The following is a 23,606-nucleotide window of genomic DNA, read 5'->3' on the forward strand; positions in this document are numbered from 1 at the left end:
GTAAGTCAAAAAAAGGGTTTTTGGAGCTTTCGCAACAAAGGATGTGTGTGTGCGTGTGTGTGTGTGTGTGTGTGCCTGCGTCACAGGTACCCATCCTGGAGACTCTCATTCTGGCATCTGTTGTCTCCTTGAAAGACTGCTGCCCAGGAAGACTGCAGAGAATGAGCTGATGCCATTGAGGAGGGTGGGTGAATAGTGGGGGTGTGGACTGACAATGGCATTGAAAACAGGTAAGAATCTTTTTTTTTTTTTAGAGGGTTTTGGGGCAGCAGTGGCAGGGGGAGCAAAGCCCGTGACCTCTCCTCTTTCACCTCAGGATACACCAGAGCTTAGGAATCATGGCCTCATCGAAAGAGAGACTTTCGATAACAGGGGCCTCCAAGGGAGAAAGGATTCACCAAGGGTGAGGAGGTAGAAGTGGGCTTGTGGAAAAGATGGTGGCTTTATCAGTTTATTCCTAATTAGGGTTCCAAAATAAAATACAGGACACCTTGTTAAGTTTAAATTTCAGATAAATGATGACTTTTTTGGTATGACCTAAATACTGCATACAAATTTCAAATTTAACTAGAAATCCTTTATTTTTATTTGCTAAATCTGGCAACCCTGTTCCTAGAGACATAAAGACTCTCTGAGGCACAGAGGAAGGGCTTTGCCTGACAGCCGTCACGTGATTAACAGGGAAGAAGAGCGGAGGGGTTTAGAAGATTGGCCTGAGATACATTTGTTTGACAGAGTGAAAGTTCTGAATGCCTGAGACTTTCTCCCTGGAGAGTACTGGAGAACTCAGCAGTAACCGAAAATTACTGCAAGTGAATGTTGACATTACGTAGCTTTTTCAAATTTGCTGTCTCAGATAAGGGGTCTAGCACAATGGTTAATTTTTAAAAAACTTAAAGCATAACTGACATACAACATTGTATTAGTTTCAGGTGTACTTCATAATGATTTGATACTTTTAAACATTATGAAATGATCCCCAGGATAAATCTAGTTACCATGTCTCCATACAAAGTTATTATAATATTATTGACCATAATCACTATGCGGTATATTATATCCCCATAACTTATTTATTTTATAACTGGAAGTTTATACCTTATAATCCCCTTTACCTATTTTGCCTGCTCTCCAACCCCTCCCCCACTCTGGTAAGCAGCAGTTTTTATTTCCTGTACCTATGAGCCTTTTTCTATTTTGTTTGTTCATTCATTTTGTTTTTTAGACTCCACATATAGCAAAATTATATTATATTTTCTTTTTTGTCTGATTTATTTAACTTGGGATAGTACCCTCTAGGTTCCTCTGATGTGGCAATTGTCAAGATTTTGTTCTTTTGTATGGCTGAGTAATATTCCATTGATATTTAGCTGAGTATTAGTCTATTGTATATATAAACCACATCTTTTTTATCCATTCATTCATTGATGGACACTTAGATTGTTTCCATATTTTAGCTAGTGTAAGTAATGCTATAATGCACATAAGGGTGCATATATATCTTCAAATCGGTGTTTTTGTTTTCTTTGGATAAATACCCAGACATGGGATTGTTGGATCATATAGTAATTCTGTTTTTATTTTTTTTGAGGAACCTCCATATTGTTTTCCATAGTGGCTGAACCAGTTTACATTCCCATCAACAGTGCATGAGGGTGCCCTTTTCTCTACATCCTTGCCAACACTTGTTATCTTTCTCTTTTTGATACTAGCCAATCTGACAGGTGTGAGGTGATACCTCATTGTAGTTTTGATTTGCTTTTCCCCAACAATTAGTGATATTGAGCATCTTTTCATATGGCTGTGGACCATCTGTATATCTTCTTTGGTTCTCTTCTCATTATTTAATCAGGTTGTTTGATTTTTTTGATATTAAGTTGTGTAAGTTCTTTATATATTTTGGATATTGACCCCTTACTGGATGTAGCCAATCTTTATTTTCCTGTGTCTGTGTGTGTGTGTTCTGGTGGTAGAGGAGAAGGACCTGTTTGGCAGGTCTCCATAAATGTCTCCCCAGTCAGTATCTTCTGCTAATTTATTCTTTTTTATCATAGAGCAGGGATTTGACCAGGCAGCTAGAATTTGTTGGTTTTATTATGGCTTTATTGCACCACATCTTGAAGTGGTTATTTTTCAAAATGTTTTCAGTTATAAGTACTGTATTAAATGCATCTTCAATAAAGAATTGAGGGTTATTTACTAGAGAATATGCTTAGTAACATTATTTATACTTTGCAATAATTTAGAGGAGGCAGAAATGGGAGGTAACCCAATAGTTGAATCTATATCTGTTATTTTGCTAATGAATATCTATTTTTGACATCTTTAATTGAGCAAATTTCCCTTTTTTTAATGATCTTAGTAAATTTCAATAACCACCAATCCATCTTGGCACCCACTCTTCTACCTTTGGCAGAAGTGGCCCTGCTTTACTTCAAAGAAGACAGGACTTCATCACTATGACTTTGGTCAGTTAGCATATGTGCAGGCATCATAATATGTGTGTAGACATCATTTCCGTACCTGAACTTGAGGTTAGGTCATTTGTATATTTTCTTCAAAGCTATGAATAATCTTTTCAAGTGGTAGGGATAAAAAAAAGCAGTCATATTTAATGATTCCATTTGCATAATTTGAAATTAGGCTTGCTATAGAATTACCCTCTTTTCTTCCATTTAAAAAGATAAAGACTATTATTAATAATGATGGTGAGATGGAATAGAAGCAGCCTTTCTCAAACTGGGTGCAAAGAAAATTTGTTGATATTAATTACTGCCCTTCCCTGCTTCCCACACAGCTCTCTAATGATGTACTTGATATTTTTCACACCAACACTTCAGCATCATATCCAATGCATCTGGGTCTAAATGGTATATTCCATAATGCCAAATAATTCTTTAAAAACTGGCACCACATATTCCTTGTTGTCTGGTAGCTGAACACTCCCACTGCATTTGTGATAATTGTTTTGTGTTTAATCCTCTCAACTGCAGGGACCCCAGGTATTTACGGTTGCCCTTGCTCTGGGTCTTCATTTGTTTGTCCTTACATGAGAATGAATTCACCTGTACCAGTGGGCTGCTGTTGCCCATTTCTTCATTTTATTATTGAATTTATTCCTAATAAACTCTATTTGCCTATCATTAATAAAGTTCTTAGTGTTTTTCAATAGCTTGAGAAGTTGTATTTTAGAAATGACATAAAGGTTCAGATCAGGTACATGGAGAAAATGCTCTTGTCATGATGCTTCTCCTCTTGTTTTATGCAAAGCTATGACCTGCACTCTTTCAGTTCCTCCTTAATCACTTCAGTTACAAGCAAAACCAAATACATCCAAATAAGTTGCTCTGAAATAGTAAGTGATTTATACATAAAATGCTTGAGAGGAAGCACTCTTTTCTTCTATATAGAGACTTCAGACTATTTTCTGTTCATTGTACAAATGCACAGGTACTGTAATGATTATTGACATTAACATGAGAGATAATATTTTATTTTAGTCTGGTAAGTGTTGTACATTACTATTTGGGGATAAAAGCATGTCATATTCTTTAAATTAAGAACATTTAATATACTTGACAAGTTAATTCATATCTAAAGTAGATGGTAAAACATGTAAAGGCAAACTAGAAAGGTCTTTATTCTGAAAGCTATGTCTTGCCCTTCAAAGTTTTTTGTTGACGCTAATAACCAATATCTATAACCCTTTCTCTGAAAGTAGAAAGCCTCTCCCTGACCAGGTAAAATAGCAATGTGTATATAAGTAATTTAGGGGAAGACTGAAGCAGTCTTAAAGGGGAAACAAGGGCAAAGAAGAAATTATCTTTCTACCAAGAGAATTCATTTATTTTAAAAAGAATATTCTCTCTTATATGACTTGAAATCTAATGTTTTGGGAGATGCATGTAAGTCTGAAAAGATAAAATTATCAATAAAAATCCTTGCTATTTTGACAATTATTTTCCTTTGTCTTTTTGGCTTATTGGGGAAGAAAGGAAGCGTTTAGATACATGCAGAACATGTAAGTAATTTCAGTAAGGTGTTATTCTTGGGATTTTCCATATTTATATATTTTTTCCTACATGGTATTTTCACTACCCAAGAGCTCTGGCTGTTATTTTTTTTCCCGAAGTCTGAAGATCACCCCATGGATTAACAAATGATTGAGGATTCTCTCTTAAAAGACTCTTTAAAAAACTGTCAGAATCAGCCTGAGACAAAGATTTATTATGAACTATTTAAAGGGCTTAATATATGTATCCCCAATGAGCCCTTGGAGCGAACTAAAAAGGAAGAGTGGAATTCTCAAAGAATAGGAAAAATTCTCCAATGCTCCACTTTCTTCACACCATGATTACTGTTTACTCAAAGGATAAAAATGCCTAACCTGTCATACAGAGTCTTCAGAAGCCACAGTCCTGCTGATGTACAGTAAAAACAAAACAATGAAGACCAGCAGCAATGTGCTTGAGAAAGGTAGCTGAATTTACTTCCTAACCTGTTCACTAACACACTAATGTGGCTACATCTTGTAGCAGAAGCTGATCCCTGACCCACGCGGCAATCAGACAACTACTGGAGAGTTGGCTGTCACAGAAGCTGGGACCATCACCTTAATTATACTTTCCTGGATAACAAACCTTCCCTTAATGAGCAACTTTTTCCCTACATGTATTCCAACTCACCCCTTCTGTCCTTGAAAAGGTCCATTGCAGATCATTGCAGTTGGAACTGGTGAAGTATATTCATAAGTATTCTTTCTAACAGGTAATAAATACTACCTGAGGAGGCTGTTTGCTTTATGAGAATGCCAAGATATAATTAAAATTATAGGTTTGCACTTCTGGAAGGCTCTAAAGAAGAATCACGCAAGACTTAATGGAAACTTTGCAGTGAACTCAGAACCACACTTTTCTCTTTTTATATTAGCAATGATAATAATAATAATAATTATTATTGTAACGCCTATCTTCTTTTCTTTAGGATTGCATTTGGCAATCAATTTCTCCCTAATTGATTTTGTTTCTGTACTAGTGTTTCTTCTTCCCACATACGGGATTTCTTAATTTTCCTCTCATTATAACATCCCCAAATTCTGCTATGATCTGCTGATAATGCCCCAACTATTAACACAGGCATACAGGAGGGCCTTATAGGGAGGCTTTTTACAGATACCTTCAGGACAAATAGTGCCTTTCTATGGAAAGAAGACTTTTAGCATTGAGGACAAATAGCGAGGCAGTCTTAAATATAAAGATTTACTAATGTCACTAGCTCAGTGACGGTTTGGCATTAGAGTCCACCAGCAAGCAAGTGGTACAGACTGGCGACTCATTGCAGGGAAGGAAAGAACTTGGAGACTGGTTTCATTGGTTTCCCTTGGGTTTTATTTTAATCTCCTTAAGACTTTGCTTTTTTTTTTCTTTTCCCTCCACATGGGTAGGTATGTTTTCAATGTAAAACAGCTTTGGTTATGTTTGGTAAGATGTATATAGTAATATATTAATATTTAGAGAACCCTATTGCATTCACTTTAAATTGCCATGTACAGTGGAATATATGAACTAATCCATGTAAATCAGCCCCCTTGGCACATGGTGAGCACCCAGCAAATGTCAGCTTTTAGGGTTGTCATTGGTGTGGCTAATATCTCTGCAGGTTGGTTCCTAACATTTATCTTTAGGATTACTGGGTAGATGAGGGAGCAGGAGAGGATGGTAATGCTCAGTAGTCCCCAGGGTCTCAGAGCAGAAGATCCTACCCTGGAATAGCAATACTGGTACCATTGGGCAGGATGGTGGCCACACCCATGGAGAGCAGCAGCATGCCTTGGAATTAGGAAGCCTGAGTTCCAGGTTTGGCTTACCAATCAACCAGCTCTACAGTCTCAAGTCAGTCATATATCTCTCTACCGTCCATACCTTTATCTCAATGAAGTCCATATATTTCATGTCTTACCCAACATCAGAAGGTTGTTTGGAGAATCAAATAGATTCATATAAAGGAAAGGTTTGATTAATGTTAGTTAAACTTGAGCAGCAAAAATTTGTTGAGCACTTATGAGGTACCTGGTACTGAAATAGCATATCAAATGTGAATCTGATTAATATTGTAAAGACAAACTACCTATGGACGTGTTACTGCTTGGTTCTCAAAATTCATATATTCACTAACATTCGTGGTTGTGCTATTATCATCAACGTGACTCTGGGTAGAAGATTCCTAGGCTGATAAATTTCAGAAATGGATAGGTATCATGAGACTGACTACAAGATGGTAAGAAAATTTTACAGTCACTGATTTTACTAGAAAGTGCTACAGAATAAGTGTGAATATGAGAAAATGCAAATGCAAAAGGGGGAGGAGAGTATTAAGCAGGGAATAAAAATGAGGAGAAAAAAGATGCAGGGTAATAAGAAAGAAGAGACAGGGAAGGAAAGAAGTATGAAGGAGTAAGAGGCATGAGGAACACACATAAAACTTACACAGATGAAGCAATAATAAAATGAACAAAACGGGAACATAGGCATATTAAGAAAATAAGGGGAAAGAAGAATAGAAAGAATAGGAAAGCTATTCTTATAACTACATCCTAGGTCTGAGTCTCCAAACCACCTGCTGGTTCTGGGTTGCGTGTGTCAATAATCTATGCTTCCTTCAGGCCTAAGAAACTGCAAAGGTATGAATTAACATCTACTTGGATTGTTTTTTTAAGTAAATATAACCATTACAAAAGCAGGTATATACTAAAATTTGCAACATCATGATTTTAAATCCTTATGCTGGGTGGCAGGCTAGATATTTTAATAGTCATCTTATTTTGTGCATACCAGTTTTGAGGAACAGGGAATTAGGATTAATGCCAGGGGATTTACATACACATTTAATTTAGTTGTCACAATACTCTCTGAGTTAAGCACTTTTATCTTAAAGACGAATCATTGTGTATGACCATGCACTCTCTAACATCTGCTACAGCTTAGATAGATCATGGCTTAAACGAGACCTAGATTTATTCATTGCAATTGATTTAGATATCTTTAATTTTCATCTCTGCTGCAATATATTTCAAAGATTCCTGGTACATGGAAAGAAATGCATGAAAATGCTGCAAAAGGATAGTAGGAATTTGGAATGATTTTAGTTTTTAATTTATTTTCCAGATTTTGTGAATATATATTTATTATTCTACAATAGTGTCTAAAGGGTTAGTGCTTATACTACTCCCCACTTTCCTGAAAGAGTATCCCTGGTTCTGCTGGCTATGAACAGTTCAGATTCCAGGGGAAACTTGGTATTGGACATCAGTGATTGACAGGCCTCATCTGCACCTGTGAGAGAGAAGAACTCAGTATGCTTCTGAAACTGAGCTCTAGGGCTCCTTTCTGTCTTTCGTCATTGAGGAAACTGGCTTTTCTGTCTTTGTGAGGTAGATAAATATATATTTTGGCCATGATCAGAAGAGAAATGCCAGAGAATGCTTAGGCCATTTGCCAACCTGTAAGTTTACATAAATGATCTTCAAAGAGAAACACTGGTTCCTCTGGTAAACCCTTCTAGCTACGTCAACCCCCTTTCTCTCTGTTGAATGCCTCTAGTGCTATCATTTTATGAGCTGGTCCTATCTAGAAACATGCTTTCAAAATTTTTAAAGAGTCATATTTCTGCCCTTAAACATTTTATAACACATTTAAATATAATACAACTTTATAAAAGAATGAATTAAAAATCTAGAAATTACATATGGGTATAAGAAAGATGGACATGGAGAGGAAGTACTCTATAGGTAACAGCAACTAAAGATGTTGGACAGAGAAAATGAGCCGCTGTAGGGAGAGGGCAGCTGTGAGGAAGAGCAAAAACAAAGGGGAGTGGGAAGGAAGGGAAAAGAAGGGTCAGAAAGAGCGAAGGAAGAACTCCAAAATAAAAAAGGGAGTAGAATTCCACTGGTCTGAGGCACCCAGAATAGGCAAATCAGAGAGGCAGAAAGTACAATAGTGGTTCCAGGAGGCTTGGGGGAGGCATGAATGGGGAACTAATGTTTAAAGGGTGCAGAGTTTCAATTAGGATGATGAAAACTTCTGCAGATGGATGGTGGTGTTGGTTGCCCAGTATGAATGTACTTAATGCTACTGAACTGTATGTGTAAAAATGGCCAAAGTGGTAAATTTAATGTCATGTGTATTTTACCACAAAAAAGAGGCTAGGGCTTATACTGATGAAAAATGACACGATATCAATGAGAAAAAAGGAGGGAAATAAAATAAATGCAAAAAGTATTAGTGTGGAAGGAAAAACAAACAAGTTAGGGAAGAACAGAGGAAGCATGGAAGCAATGGAAAGCTATGGCTTCCATCCCAGATAAGGGCGAGTGGAAGCTGGAGGACCGCATTTCAGTTAGGTATTAATTCATTCAACAAACATGTAGGAGGTATTTACACACTGCAGGGCACTGGGGATACAGAAATGAATTATACACCCACTGTTCTTCAGGGAGTGTCTGTCTGAAGAAGGGATACCACGATTAATGAGGCTGTCTTGCCTTCAAGGAGTTCATGGCCATTGCTTACCTAACTTGACTTCCCAGTTCTGACTTCCAGCCCAACCCTCATTTGGTTAATATAGATTAAAAGGATTGGGAAAAAAAAACCCAAACCCTCGATTGATAATCAGAACAATAAAGGTGATTCACACTGTTCCATCAAGTGCCAAGGACTTACTGAAATAAAGAAAGTCAGAGAGGGTTTAATTTCAAGGACTCAAAGGTCATTATTTTATAGAACAGCAACCAATCATATAAATACTGGGATGAAGAAGGCACAATCAGAGCCAGATTACAAACACAAGCCAGAAACTGTTCCAGAGTGACTAATGCAATAATATTGAGGAATGTCACAGGTCCCTATTAGAGTCAAAGTCACTTTAACTAATTGGCTCAGGCTATAAAAACATACAATCTGGGTCAAATGACACTGCTGAACGAGGCTTCTCTGCTCAGACATTATCTTAAATCAAAGCTTCCCAATAGGAAGGCAAGAGAAAAAGAGAACGTCCAGTTTTGCTGGAGATCATGAGAGATTTTAAAAACGGTATATTCGATGGCAGTCAGCTTAACATGTCTATAGACAATTATGGTAATTCTTCCTTCCTTAGCATTGCTTCATACTTCAGAAGCATACCATGTTTCAAGGGATATTATGGGATTCCACTGACTCTAAGACATCTGCCATTTTAAGACACCCTGTCCCTTTATGAAGCACTAGGAAAAAAAAAAATACTGCCAGTTACAGGATCATAAGATAGTATTGATTGTCAGACGTTTTTCAAAGCCAGAGATGTCAGAATGTGAAAAAAAAAATAGAATCAATTAAAGAAAGTATTTTTCTGACTCAGGATAAGTGTGATAATTGTTTCTCTTGTGTTTAAAAGGGGAACTAAATCAAGGAATGTGTAGCTGGTACTGTTGATTGCATACCTAAACTTCCTGTCTTTTTTTTTTTTTATTACTTAAAATAGCCCATCCCCCCACCCCCACCCCAGGCATTTATCTTCCCCAAGTACCTATCTCCCTCTGCTCAGCTACATTCTTCAGGAGAAGCAAGCGCAGCTCCAGGCACGAATCATGATTGGTTAATGCCATCGTAGGTCTAGTTGCCCACGACTGGTTTCAGAGTTTATTCATTCAACAAGTACTTAATGAGTTTCCACTGGTGCTTGTCACTGTTTTAGGTTCTGAAGTTTCTGCAGTGGGAAAAAGAAAAAAGAAAAAAAACTTCTCTCTGATAGAGCTTACATTCCATGAGGTTACAAAAAAAAAAAAGACAAGATAAGTAAGTAAACTTTATAGTACACCAGATGGTAGGAAATGTAATGGAGAAAAATAAGAAAAATGAAGATAGGGGATGTAGGAGAGAGAGCTGCAATTTTAAATAGCATAGCTAGGAATGATCCCACTGAGAAGGTGGCATCTGGTTGTGGACCTGAAGGAAGTGAGGCAGTGGTCTTTTGGTTATCTGGTGGAATAGTGTTCCAGGGAGAAGAAACTCCCTGTATAAAGGTCCAGAGGTAGGACCTTTAGGTAGGCATGTGCATTGCATGTTTAAGGAATAGCAAGGAGGCCAGGGAGGCTAGAGCAGCATTTGTGAAGGAGAGCGGTAAAGATGAAGGCAGAGAGAAGAAAAGGGGCATATCAAGGATGCAGCCTTGAAGAACTTTGGCTTTTATTCTGAACATGATGATGAAAGCCACATGGGAGCTTCCAGAAGAGCTGAGGCATGAGCAGGTCTTGTGCTGAGAGTACGGGGACAGGTTGGAAGGTGGGAGTATCATTAAGGCAGTCCAGGGTGAGGTGGTGGCAGGCAAGGTGGGGAGCTCTCATCAGATTCAGGACACTTTTAGAAGGAACACCTGACAGGCTGTGCTGACAGATTGAATGTGGGGTGTCAGGGAAAGAGAGGGGTTAGGAATGCCTCCCAGGAAAACTGCCTTGGCAGCGACGCAGTCCAACCCCAAGAAGTTAGGGACTGTCTGTTGGATTCGGCTTTTGGGAATTCTATGACTGAACTGAAAGAGACACCACAAATGCCGTCTCCTCAGCACGTGGCACTGCTCTGAGGATGTGGGTGCTGCTCGTGGAAGTGGGAAGCCAGGCCGAGGATAAGGCTCATATGCTGAGGAGGCAAGAGCAGAAAGATGGAACCTGGTTTTTGATGATCTTATTGGACCACTGAATTCACCAGTCTTGGACTTCTTAATACTTGGGGTGATAACTTCCCTTTAAGTCGAGTTGATACTGAATTGAGATGCTCTTCCTTGGCAGATAGCTGATGACAAATCTAGCAACAGAAGTTAAAGCTTTGAGTGTCTGGCTTGATTTTCCTGGCGAAGAACATCTGTGGTGGGGGAGGAGGGATGATACTTTTCAAGAAGGGTTGACTCTCAGAGAATTGGGAGGGCTAGAAGGTGATGATGGTAAGTGACTCTTATAACATAAAGAATCTGCCTCCTATTAGTGAGATGAGCAGGACATAGTCTAAATAGAAGCAGGGCTACTTATTTATTTATTTTTTAAGACTCAGAATGAATGCACTAATTTCCTAATAAAGGAGCCCAGCTTTCAGAGCATTCACTCAACGCTGCTCCCCTGTGCCTCCTTTTACACGCAGCCTCCACTATGCACTACAGACGAGTTTTCTCAGAGTCTACTGTTTATTATAAATGAAACAGAAAGAGATGTTCTGAAGCCTGGTGCCATTAATCAATCACAGCTCCATTTTCATACGTAATATGTAACTCCATTAAGCACTGTGTATAGTATGCCCAAGGATCTGTTGGTAGGAGCTTGACATCTAGGTTATCAGAGACAGTGGTGATTTAAGAAACAGTGATTAAGTGATTAAGGCAGGGATTTTGTTTTCAGATCCTTGTCTGGAACTTGAATGTTCTGATGCAGGAAGTTGTGCATCTGTTCAGCTTGCAGGAGCTGGCTTTGTGGAGACAGTTGCCTTCATCCTCTTTGAAATACTTGGCTTCTCTCCTGAACCCAGGTTATGGGCATGTTTGCATCTTACAGCTTTTGTGGGCAGCTAGGATCATTCGTAGAAGATGCCACCTGAATGCATGTATGCTATTACAGAATACCTGTTATTCCTAAACCTATTGGATTCTCCATCATTTGGTGGGTACAAATTCAGTTTTACCTATGCCAGCTCAGCCTAGGACACGGTGCAGAAACAATTCCTCAAAGGGTGAGACTCTGGGCTGCAAAACCACCAGTCCCTTCCCATCACTGCCCCTCTTCTGATTGGTGTTTTAATAGGTCTGAGCGATGGGAATTTTTATAACAAAGTGGAGTACTCGGAGTGCTTATTTGCATGCCAGTTTCCAGAATGCTTCTCTAACTTTTCACCATGCCATAGTGATGCTTTTGTATCTCTTCTGCCTGGGAACAAACAGAGAGGAAGGGCCCGAAGTGGGTCAGCACAGTGTCCTGGCACTTCCTTTGCCTGAGTCTTTGCCCAACGGGGTGGAAGCCAGACTGTTACTTGTCCCGGGCCCCTCATCCCTTCAGCAGCCGTGCAGAGCTGGGAGGTCTGCTCTCTTTATTGGGGTTTGGAGCAAACAGGCACCTTGACCATGGGAATGTTCTCACCCTGGGTCATAGGCCTTGTTCAAGTGACGCTGGTGGGAGTCTAATGATCTCCATTTGCCATGCTTCAACCAGCTTCTCTTTTAACCCGTCACTTGCCTGTCCACTCCTCTAGTGGGAATAATAAATGTGGCAGGTAGGTGGCAGGAGGAAAGTAGGATTTCTTTTCCTTTGGGACAGTAGCCAGGTCCTGTCATTATAGTAAATCAACAGTAAGTATCCTGCAGCACTATCATAAAATGAGTGAATGAGAACATTTTTTCTCCATCAAAAGATTCTTTGAAGTTATGTTCTCGGGCTGAATCTCATAGAAGAGCATACAAGAAACAACATCCTGTATACGTTGATTTGGCCCAGTCCCCTGTCATGCAGGGATATTCTCTGTTACAGTCTCAAAAGCATTGTCCAGTTACATTTTAAAGGGCCCCAACTTCAGCCATTTCCCCTGGGATGCACATATCAGAATTTTATCAGACAGTGCTTGCTGCTAGTTCAGCTATAGTTTGGGGGTGCTGCAAAGGAGGAATACTGCAACAGAATTCCAAATTGTTTTTTCCCTGTTACCTGACATTCTGTATATTAAAACAATATTATTAAAATCACATTAATTTTATCTTAGTAAATTTTTAATGTGCAATTATGAGGTAATCAATCAGGGAAGTTTTATTACATGCATGTATATATTATAGCCAAAAATCCTTGCCTGGTAAAAAGAAAAATAACAATAAGGGCTTAAGTTGGGAAGGTGAGTGAATCTGAAATATGTGCTGGCTCCCAGCTGAACTTTTAAGCAGATATTCCGAAAGTTCTGTGGTATAAGGTTGGGTTATGACCTGAGAACACTGACATTTTGAATACATTTCTGGATCTTGGACTATCTGGTCATCTGATGATCTAAGTCATATATAGATTTATATATAGATTTTGTTTGTAAAATAAGCTCAACATTTCCCAGCTTATTACTGGGACTCTAAAGCATTTCCATTTGGCTTTCGTTATTTGTATGGTGGAAGTACAATAAATAAGAATTAGTACTAGAGTTTCCTGGGGACTCAACTAGAGTTGAGGTCTTATGTTATTCTCAGTTAATGGAGCGTAATTTGTGGATCACATAGCTTCTTACTCACTAGATGTGTGCTCGGTTACTTTCCTGGGGACATTCAGCTGACAGGGCAATGCCCTGAGTCAATTTCTACATGTGGGGTTTCTTTTTCTTTGGGGGTTCTTAGGGGACACTCTCTGTTGTAAGTGCCAATCTCCCATTATTGGCACTTACAACAGAGGGTGGTCTGCAACAAGGTGCCCCACCGCCCCAAGGCTAAGCTACATTTGTTTCTACTTGCCCAGCACACTGGTGAAGGGCTTGTTGGGGAGAATGCTGCTTTGCCTTGATATATGAGACCTGATCATTATTTTGGTGATTTCAGCACCCATGCTTTCCTGAGGCTCTAGTATGTCTCATGAATGAGAAGCTCTGTACTCCACACATTACACTGTCAACTGAGAATTACATTCAGATTTCAAGCCCACCAGTGGTTCTTCAAGCTCTCTCCATTTACCAAATTCTTGGGTCCCAAACTGTCTGCTCTCAGTCTTAGCTCTAGATCTGAATGTGGGAACCACTCATGTCCCTGTTTCCTGATGTATTTTTTAATTAGAGATTGGAATTGGTGTTCTGCTAGCAGATTTTGCCTCTCCTACCAAATCTGAAAGTTGTTAAATCAAGTCTCATAGTGTTGGTAACTTACTATCACATTAGCAGAGATTAAATTTGCTAATGTGATCTGAGTATCACTAACATGAGTGCAAATAGAAATAAAAATCTCTGCAGACCTCCTAAAGGTAATGTTGAATGTGTAAACACATCTCTCCAGTGGTTTGTTCTCGCTAACAAGTGTGAGTGTCCGAGTTGCCACTTCAGTTTACCTTAAATGCTCTCTAGGCTGGGCTAGCCTGGGGTACACTGTGTGTGTGTATGGGGTTAGGGGCAGAAGAGGGGTCTGAAAAAAACCACAGGTATGAAAAATATCAACCATTCTACATGCCTGTGGGGTTTTTCGAGCCTTGAAGAAGGGCAGGCTTATTTTCTTCCTTCTTTTATTTGGTGAAGTGGAAAAATGGATTTGTGTAGTTAGAACAGCCAAGCTGGAGTTCCAGTAGTTTTGTTCATTAGCAGGTGGTGGACCTTTCTCACCTATAAAATAAATGGTAATATGTAGGTTCCCACAACAGGATCCTTGTGAGAAAAACCCCCAAAATAATGGCTATGAAAGCCCTTCTTAAACTGTGACGTACTTTGCATGTTACAGTATCAGCTCTTCTTACTTTGACTTCTGCTATAACTCTGACACCAGCCTATCCCACCACAAAGTCAGCCTTAGCTCTTGCCCTCCTGAGATGTGTTTTTCAGGGGCCAGGGCAGGCTCTGTTCTCCAGATGGCTGGGATGGGTGAGCAGAGGCGCGAAGTAGCAGAGAATACAGATTTACCTCCCTGGCATCCTGCACTATTATTCATCAGGAGGGGCAGTATTTCCTTTAAATTTGAAATAGCTAGAATTTATTTTATGAGAAGCTGAATGACTTCCTATTCACGAACAACCACTTTCTCCAGGGGACTTACACAGGGTACGCTTTGGTGACATCTGAAGGGATAAAGCAGCTATTTTAGTGAACCGAAAAGAGCTTCAGCCACATGCCAAAGGCAGACAGAGGAATGCAACACAAAAACCACTTGGGTGTTTTGGAGAATTGTCTACTAATTCAATCAATAAGTAATACAGGGGTAGCACTGTCTCACTTGGAATTTTCAATCAATAACAAATTAGATCCCTTGTTATTCCTAGAAATGAAGCCAATTTTATTACCCTTATTTTACAACTGAATAAAACGAAATACTGAGTTGCTCATGTCTAGTAATGGCAGATGATAAACTAGCCTCCACAGTGACCAATGCCTAGACGCAGGTAATCCTGCCAAAGACCCATTCTCAGGGCGCTCAGACCCAGGGCACCCAGACCCAGGGCGCCCAGACCCAGGGCACCCAGGGAGGTGCATCCAGGTGATCTAGGCTTTCCTTCTCTTTGCCGAGGGGGCTTGCCCGCTGCCTGCTTTAGCTGAATTCTTACTTACTGGGATATTTAAATTTTTCCTGTTTTTCTTTTTTTTTCCTCATGCGTCTCTGTTTTCTAGATTCTCTCAACTCTTCTGTGACTCAGATATCCTTAAATAATTCTTTTTCATCAACGAGTTTTCTTTTCATCTTCCTCTTCCTGGTTGTTATTAAGCCTGAAGAAAGCATTCTCCCCACAATTAACCTCTTTCTACAGAAAGAAATAGCCTTTTATTCCTGCCCATTGCTTTCCATCTCTTAACTAGTTTAAGATGTAACAGAATTTTAACCCTTGCCCCGTGGTTACCAATTTTGCTTAATAGCCGCTTGCAAGAATTATGTTTTCTTTCTCTCCTTCTTGAAGTCCTTTGAAAGTCAGAATACAGCACGCCCACAAGTTCTCTCTTTTCCCCCCAGGTTTGGAGACTCCTTCAAAGGACTCCACAGCTTCTGCAATACGCTATGATTCCAGTCTTGCACTGCTCTCCAGGAGGCCACCTCGCTTGCTGAGAGGTGAGCGGGGAGCTCGCTGTCCCACGCTAGGTGGTGTCTGCTGAGACCTGCCTGCCTGGAGCCGCAGCCGCCGCCCCCATACTGGTCACAGGTGACATGCCGGTGTTTGCAAGCCACATCTTTGGCTGCTCTAGCACTTGCCAAGTGAGGGCCTGCAGCCCCTGGCAAGCTAATGAAATGTAATTTCCCTCGGAGCTTTCTTTGATGTTCCAGGCTCCAGGACACAGCTTCACCTTCACCACCAAAGGAGCACCTTCCTTCCCCACCCTTCGCGGGAGATTTACTCACTATGCTCTGCGCTGCGCACACAGGCAAAGCAGTAAGTTAGCTGTGCTCTGCGTGTCCCCCAGCCGCTCCCTACACCCTGACCTGCGGCTGCCTTTCCTTCAGGCCTCCTCTTGAAGGACTCGCAGGAAGGCTGATAATTTGCCTTGATGTCTTTGTTCTTTGAATTTATTTTTCCTTCCCCTGCCCTCCATCTTGCCTGCTGAAGTTTATGTTCCTTTCTATTAGCTTCACTTGGGTGGGAGTTCTGTCTTGTAAAGCACACTTTTCCACCCGACTGCCTCTCTGCAATTTGAACCATACAGGTTTTGCTTTCTCGCCTTATCGCTTCCTTTTTGTTGTTCTGGGATAGGCGCAGAGAATCTTCCTCTAATCGGGTATTCCTCAGCCGCCTTCACGCTGATTCTATGGATTTTAATTTGCTAACGTTTCCCTTTAGGCGGTTTCCAACAACCAGTTCCTAGGTCTTGCGCGGTGCTGAGTACACTGTTGGCACTCAATAAATATTAAATAATCATCATCCTTTTGGGAAAAAAAAAAAAGCCACTCTTGAATTCTGCTTGTCAAAATAAAACTATTTGTGTTCGAGTCCACACTCCACCATGTCCAACCTAATTATGCTGAGGTCAATTTTGTTTTGCGGCTCAACAGCACGTACTGTCTAAATCAGAATCAGCTCCTCTGCTCCTTCGAAATAAATACATTCTGCCTTATTAATCATCTTGGCTCAGGAGCCAGGGACTGATCTGAGTATCCACAATCTGCTAGACCGTACCAAGTATGTAAAATAAATGTTATCTTTTCCCCAAGCTTTTGCTGTTTGGACAGGAGGACTGAGGATAAATGATACTTTATTTCAATGGGTGGTATTTAAATGGAGCTATTTCATTGCCGTTTCTAAAACTATTTTCTTAATGATGGCCTTTTCTTATAATAAACCAACAAGCTGCCTTACATCCTTTTTGCCCCAAGCAAGTTCTTCCTTCCTTCATGGTCTTTAGGCTTACAAAGCTGTGAGAAACAGTGGTTGGGAGGAGGGCTCCAGGGCTCGCTGCTGAGGGTAGAGCATCCTAGCTTTACTGCTTGCCAGCTCTGTGAACTTGGGTGAATTCCTTGACTTCTCTGAGCCTCAGATCCATCATCTGGAAATAGTATTAAGAACAGAACCCACTGCCGGGGCTGTTAGAGGGTCAAACAAGTTAATATGGTACTTTAAAAAATGTTTTGCATACAGTAAATGCTCAGTAAATGTTAGTCATTATTGTTTTTATATTTAAGGATATTTATCAAATGGCTTTTTATTCTCTTTTCCACTCAGGTGTCCTAGTGTCCACTTTGTGGGACACTTTTATCTTCTTGCATTACAGGCAACAGCAAGTTTCAGTGGGGAGGACACAGGGTTATCAACCAGACCTGAGTCCAAGTTCTCCCTGTCCAGCTTTTTGGAGTTAGACACACTCCCTTAAGTGTCTTGATTTTCAGTGTCCTCAGTCATGAAAATGAGTCCACCCAACCTTACATGGTGACTGTGATGCTTAGGCTTGGAGCAGAGTGAACAGTTCACAGCTGATAGTCCCATCCTCTTTCCTCATTGCGGGATTTCTTCACTGAAATTCCTGGGCCTCTGAGTACATACAGCAACCCTGTGCTCCCTCAGAGTTTGATTCAAAGAAGGGATTAAAAAAATGTAGGAGCCTGAGAGGACTGAAGGATGGTGGGAAGCTTTTTGTATGGAGGGCTCTCCCGACCCCAATGCTAATGTCACCCTAGGATTTGTCACACTTGAATGAAAAGGGCTGTGTGACCACAGGGCCTCCCCTAGAAGTTATATGTGTACAGGGGTGGAGGATTTAGGCTAATAACACATTACTGTATCCTCTGAGAATGCATTTTTCATTGGTCATTCACTTCATTTTTCATTTGCTGTTTTTCATTATGGTATTAAACTGGGTGATAAATGAAAGGTAGAGGAACCTGACAGATGATTTGATTTCTGCCCTTGTCAGATTATTTGGCTTAGTTTTCTTATGAAAATAGAAGGCAGGCCCTGTAAAATTGTTCTTGTGGATTTGTTTTTCAGCATGTGTTTCCCTCCACTACCATATCTAATCTATCTATTTACCTATGATTCAGTTACTGATCTGTATCCCTCAGGAGCTTGGATACATATTGACACAGTTTCCTATTTGCTACAGTGGGTAATATCTAAGGAACATTCCACATGAACTCCCAACTCTTTTCTATAAAGCTTCTGCACATTTTGTGTTATTAAAGGGGTTTCAATTATAGCAAGCCCACAGAAGACAGACTTTGCAACAAAAGGAAGTCTGTCTATTCTTCTGTTTAAATGCAATAGCAGATTTTGCCTCCCTCTTGGTAATGTGGAAAGGATAAATACAATATTGAGCATATTCTGCCATTTATGGGCTGTCAGAGCCAGGGTGAGCAATACAGTTATTCATTTGAACATTCCCAAAACTTTACTGAAACTTATTTTGTGTGTGCTTCTGGCTGAAAGAGAGGGCCTGTGATCTCTGCAGATGCTCTTAACTTCGTAGATAATCACACAGCCCAGGAAAGACAAAAGCTGAAAAAAAGAGAAGGAAGGGAGGGAAGGAAGGAAGGGAGGGAGGGAAGGAAGCAAGAAAGTCAACCTTTTTTCCCTCTTCTGGTAGGCCAGAAAAAAAAAAAGGTTCCATGATAGATCCTACATTTATCTGTCTTGCTGAAGCTTTCAGCAAAACTGATATGATATGACAAAGGCAGTCTCCAAGTAGCAGCTCCACTTAGACAACAAGCAAATAAAAATGAGAGCCTCTCTTAGTTTGGACAGCTTTAAAGCAAATGGAAGAGATGCAGTAAATCCTCAAATGTAATAATGGCATTAATTGTGAATCGCTAAAGCAGACAAGTGATAGAGAAATGGTTTATGAGCCACCTGGCTTAAAGTGCACCCACGTTTTCAAGTGTGCATGCACAGTGATGCTGCTCTACTTCCCCTCTTCCTTCCCCCCGAAGCTTGTAGTAATATTGGGCTCCTATAAAAGCCTTTCCTTCTAAACTCCCCATTAAGCAGCATTCAAAATGCAGGCTCAAAGTGTCAGTTATTAGCCTGGGTGCACGTCAAGCCCCTCTCTCCCTCCTGTTAATGTGAGCAGTTACTCTGCTCTTGACCTATTAAAACTTTGTTTGCTGTTATACTTGCTGGCAAGCTAGTCATGTGGAAAGGTGTTGAGGAAATGAGCCAGTGTGTTCCCCAGGTGGCATAAACACTTTATCAAGCTGATCCCTGCCATGTTATGTAAACTATACCAACTAGCATTCATTTTAAACAAAGAGATAAACAGATCTAATATGCTTCAGGGCATCATGCTTTATGCATGAACTACTTTTTAGTTTTATATTTGATTTTTTTAAATATAATTCATTGTAGTGGAGAAGTAAAATAATGTCTTAACCACAGCCATAAGCCGCACCTCCAATTTCCAGGTTCTGAGAGTGATCTGCTCAGCCAATCCTATGTTAACTTTTTAAGGTCATGCTTAGCAAGCAGTTTTAACTGTTAAAATTCTATTAGTAGTTGTAATGAGAATAACTCAAAAGTTAAATGAAGTAATCTGACGAGATAAAAATTATATGTAATATACATTACAATTTATATGTATACACACTTATTTTCAAAACGTATGCAGTGTTAGCCCTCTAATTTCTCACTTCAATTGTTAGCCCAAGCCTCCATTCTTTTTTTTTCCCTAGAAATCCCCAATATTTTGTTGAACATTTAGGTGCAGGGTAATGGCCCATAATCTGGGGTTTTACTTTGTGCTTTCTGCAGGGTTTTCTTTCATCCTCACATGATCCTTTGAAGTGGCATTATTATATCAATGTTATAGATAAAGATTTTTGAGGCTTAGAAAATAAAATAACTTGTCCAAGATTACCCAGCTCCGAGACAATACTCAGTTAGATGTGTCTGCCTTAAGAGTCCTATCCTGCCTTAATAAGGAGCTGTGGAGGAGAACATGGGTTGTGGGGTCAGGGTCCTGGGTTCAAATTCTGACCCTACTGCTTAGTGGTGTGTAAACTTGGACCAAGTTACTTAACTTTTCTGAGTTTTTTTACTCTCATAAAAAGGGGATAATAATAGTTCCTACCTCAAAGGGTTTGGTGAGAATTAAATGAGGTAATATATGTACATAGGAAATTCTCATTAGTTATTTGCTGCTATTACTATTGTGGCTAACTTTATTACCATGTATTACTGGCTCTCATACCCGATAGTGGTGGATGATAGTCCCTCTATCTAATGCAATTTCCAAGGAAAATAAGTTGACTCAGGATGGCATTTGTATTTCACTATCTATTGTACAAAACTGAAAATCCTAATTCCTGTCAGAAAGTTTGATACATATAAGGTTTTATAATGAGGAGAAATTTGGGGGTTGATACTTTGTACATAGAATTGTTAACCTATGGCCTATTTTCAGTCAAAGAAGAAAAGGTACCTCAACTGCCATTTAAGATTTCCCACTCTCAATTGACAAGATCTGTAACATGATTAGTCTACTCCTCAGGGAGCTGGTTCTACTCTTACTCCTCTGCTAGCTGGAATGGGGATGACCTCCCTCCCCTACCACACACATACCTAGAATGGAAGTTGGCAAATGACTGGTTACTTTTAAGAAGACAGGAGTCCCTGTGGCTCATGCTGAATGTCAGGAGTCTTCTATGTTGTATACAGCACAGTCCAGTCGACCAGAAGGACCAAACAGATTTCTGGATTCAGAGTTAATCCGCTTTCCTCACAGGGACACAACTTCTGTTTTTCAGTTTCTTTATTTGGTAAGTTAGAGCTATTAACCTCACAAAAGTATTGCTATTTGTGGTGTATTTATAGAATAATTTGTTAGGATTATTTGCATCTGCACTGGAATTGTTTCTGAGTTCTTTCCAACTGGAGAGACCCATCAAAAGGACTGAAAATGAGTGAAAATGATAGGCGTATGTTCCAAATGCAACCGAAAGCCACTCTCCCACCAAATGCATTTTTGGCCGAATTCCCTCCTCCTTTACATAGCCAAGATAGTTCTGCCCATGAGATAAGGATAACTACCGATCCTGGGTGGGAGCAATAACTAGATGACCCATACCATTTTCTATATTACAAGAGAATTTGGAAGGGTTTGACAATTACCATGGAATAGAGGACATCCTGTCTAGAGAGCTACTTCTGAAATGAACTGAAAATACCCTTTGAAGCACTCTTCCAGAAAGTTCTCATCTTTTTTTTGCATCTCCTCTAGAAGGCTGAACAGTTCGATAATGTACTTCCTTCCTACCATAATGCCTTAATTTCATCTTGCTGCTTCTACACAATTGTTTCCAATCTCCTTCTTTTACTAGATTGTAGGATCCTTGAGGGCAAGTCCCATTTCTTTTTTATCTTTCTTTATATCCTTCAAGCTATCTAGTATGGATCTTTGCACACAGAAGTTGGGTTGAATAAACAAACAAATTATCGACTTAATCACACTTTGTACATCATGGGTAGAGACTGATACACATGAGGACTGTAGGCCCTTACAATGTTTAAATGAATGAATGAATGAATAAGTGAATGAACAGGTCTTTAAGGAGTTGCTCTAACACCGTTTTTGTAGGAATCAATGAGACAAAAGGCTGCCGGGAATGGAGCTGTTGAAAGAGCATGAAAACTGGAATTCTTATGACATACTCCCTATTCTCCAGGAAAAATTAAAACAACTTAGTGACACTTATGAAAAACCAGATATAAAAACTAATGAAGGATTCGTACTCTCTTTGGGCCCACTTCGAGAATTTGAGCAAACTTTTTTCCTGAGAACAATGCACTGTTGTTCATACACACAGTTTTGTATCTAGTGTTCCTTTTGACATGGGGTGGCCGAACAGATTCCCAGCTTAGCAATCTTTGCTTTTTAACAAACAGACTTCAAAGTTTAGGGTTAAGTCATGGGATCAATGATCAGGCAAAAATCGTTTCTCTGTTTGCAGTTTTCTGTTCTGTAAAATGGAACTCGTTCCCTCCTCTCCTCACGGGATCGTTTTCCAGCTCTCCTGGCCAGCTACTTCCATCCTCTTTTTCTCCACCCTTTGTTTCACCGCCTCCTTTGTATTCTTTGTTTGGATGGGCTCCTCCGCTCCTAGCCTCTAGCTCCGTTGAGGCCAGAAATGCAGTCTTTTTAATCTCGTCTCTTTTTCCTCCAGATCCTAGCATAGTGCTTATATGTAATTGTTAATTAAAAAACATCTGCTGGTCTATCTTGGGTCATAGCGAAGTCTCCCACATTGGCTAAGTGTGGGGGGAGTGAAGTACAGAGAGGCTCAAATATATAAGTGGACTGGTCACACAGACCACATTTTGATAAAATACTGTAGTCAGAAGCAGTTTCTTTATAAGTCCTGGATACAATCACTGTCTAGAGAAGGGGTGATTTATTAAGTAGCTATAACATTCTCACTGCTATAGGATAAGCTTTTCAGCCTTTACCTCCATTTGTGAGCAACTAAAAATCAAAGAACTAATAAAATCCAATCACCCAGAACTTCTTCCTGTAGACAGACTGAATTATAACTTTTTAATTTAGGCAGGTAAAGAATTATTACAATAGGACTCTAGGGCAGGAATGTGTTAATAAAATCATCCTTTCTGCCTTTTCATTTAAAATAATCCCTTGAGCTGATTAAATGAAATATCACTTGTTTAATAACTGACAGAACATTATTTTTTAAGCACAAATGTTTTGCATATCTTCACTTCCCATTTTTAATTCCAGGCACAGAAGGGCGGAGGCACTGACATCACACAGAGGGAGTCAAGCTCTGCGCTCGGATGCAGTTTGCCCTGTCATCGTGGCATCTATAATTTAGTGGGAAGCAGCGAGGTAGACAGAGCATTATCATTAGAAACCATTCTGAACAGGGATATAAAACACAGTCGCAATAACACTTGTCAGAGAGGTGACTTCAGTCAGAACTCATATCCACGAGTTTCAAGATAAATGCTGACACGGCAGCCGTCCTACAAACACTATTATTGCTTTAAAAAAAGAAACAAGCCAACCCCCCAAACAAAGCAAACCCATGAACCTTCCCCAGAGTGAACAAGTTAGTGCGAAGTTTGCACCTGGGGTGGCATAAACTTTCCATGATTTACAGCAAGCGTATCCCTTCTCCACTTGTATAAGGTATTTTATGATGCCACAGAGGAAGGATCCAATAGCATTTTGGGTTTAATGATGTTAAGCTATTTGGAATTCTTTCCCCCCTGTTATTTGGAATATATGAGCTGTGCCCCTAAAACAGGTCATTAGCTGTGCTGTGGATGGGTTCATCACTTCACCCACAGGACTGCTCAGCTGGTGCTCACGTTTTCCCTGTCTTCTGCATTTAGAAAAATCTCTTTGACTTGGTACTAGGCTATGATTTAATAACCTTGTTCTGCTGACTTCATAAGCTGTGAAACCTCAGAGAAAAACCCCAAATCTGAATTACAGTTCTAATTACTCAGC

At 39.9% G+C, this 23,606-nt stretch overlaps 1 protein-coding gene across 11 annotated transcripts in view; it reads right to left on the reverse strand.

Moving 5' to 3' along the window:
* NPAS3 (neuronal PAS domain protein 3) overlaps positions 1-23,606 on the reverse strand; it is an 843,415-nt gene that overhangs the window by 74,156 nt on the left and 745,653 nt on the right. The gene's annotated exons all lie outside the window — the stretch shown is intronic.

This window comes from Manis pentadactyla, chromosome 11 (genome assembly GCF_030020395.1).
Source record: "Manis pentadactyla isolate mManPen7 chromosome 11, mManPen7.hap1, whole genome shotgun sequence".
Classification (NCBI taxonomy): Eukaryota; Metazoa; Chordata; class Mammalia; order Pholidota; family Manidae; genus Manis; species Manis pentadactyla.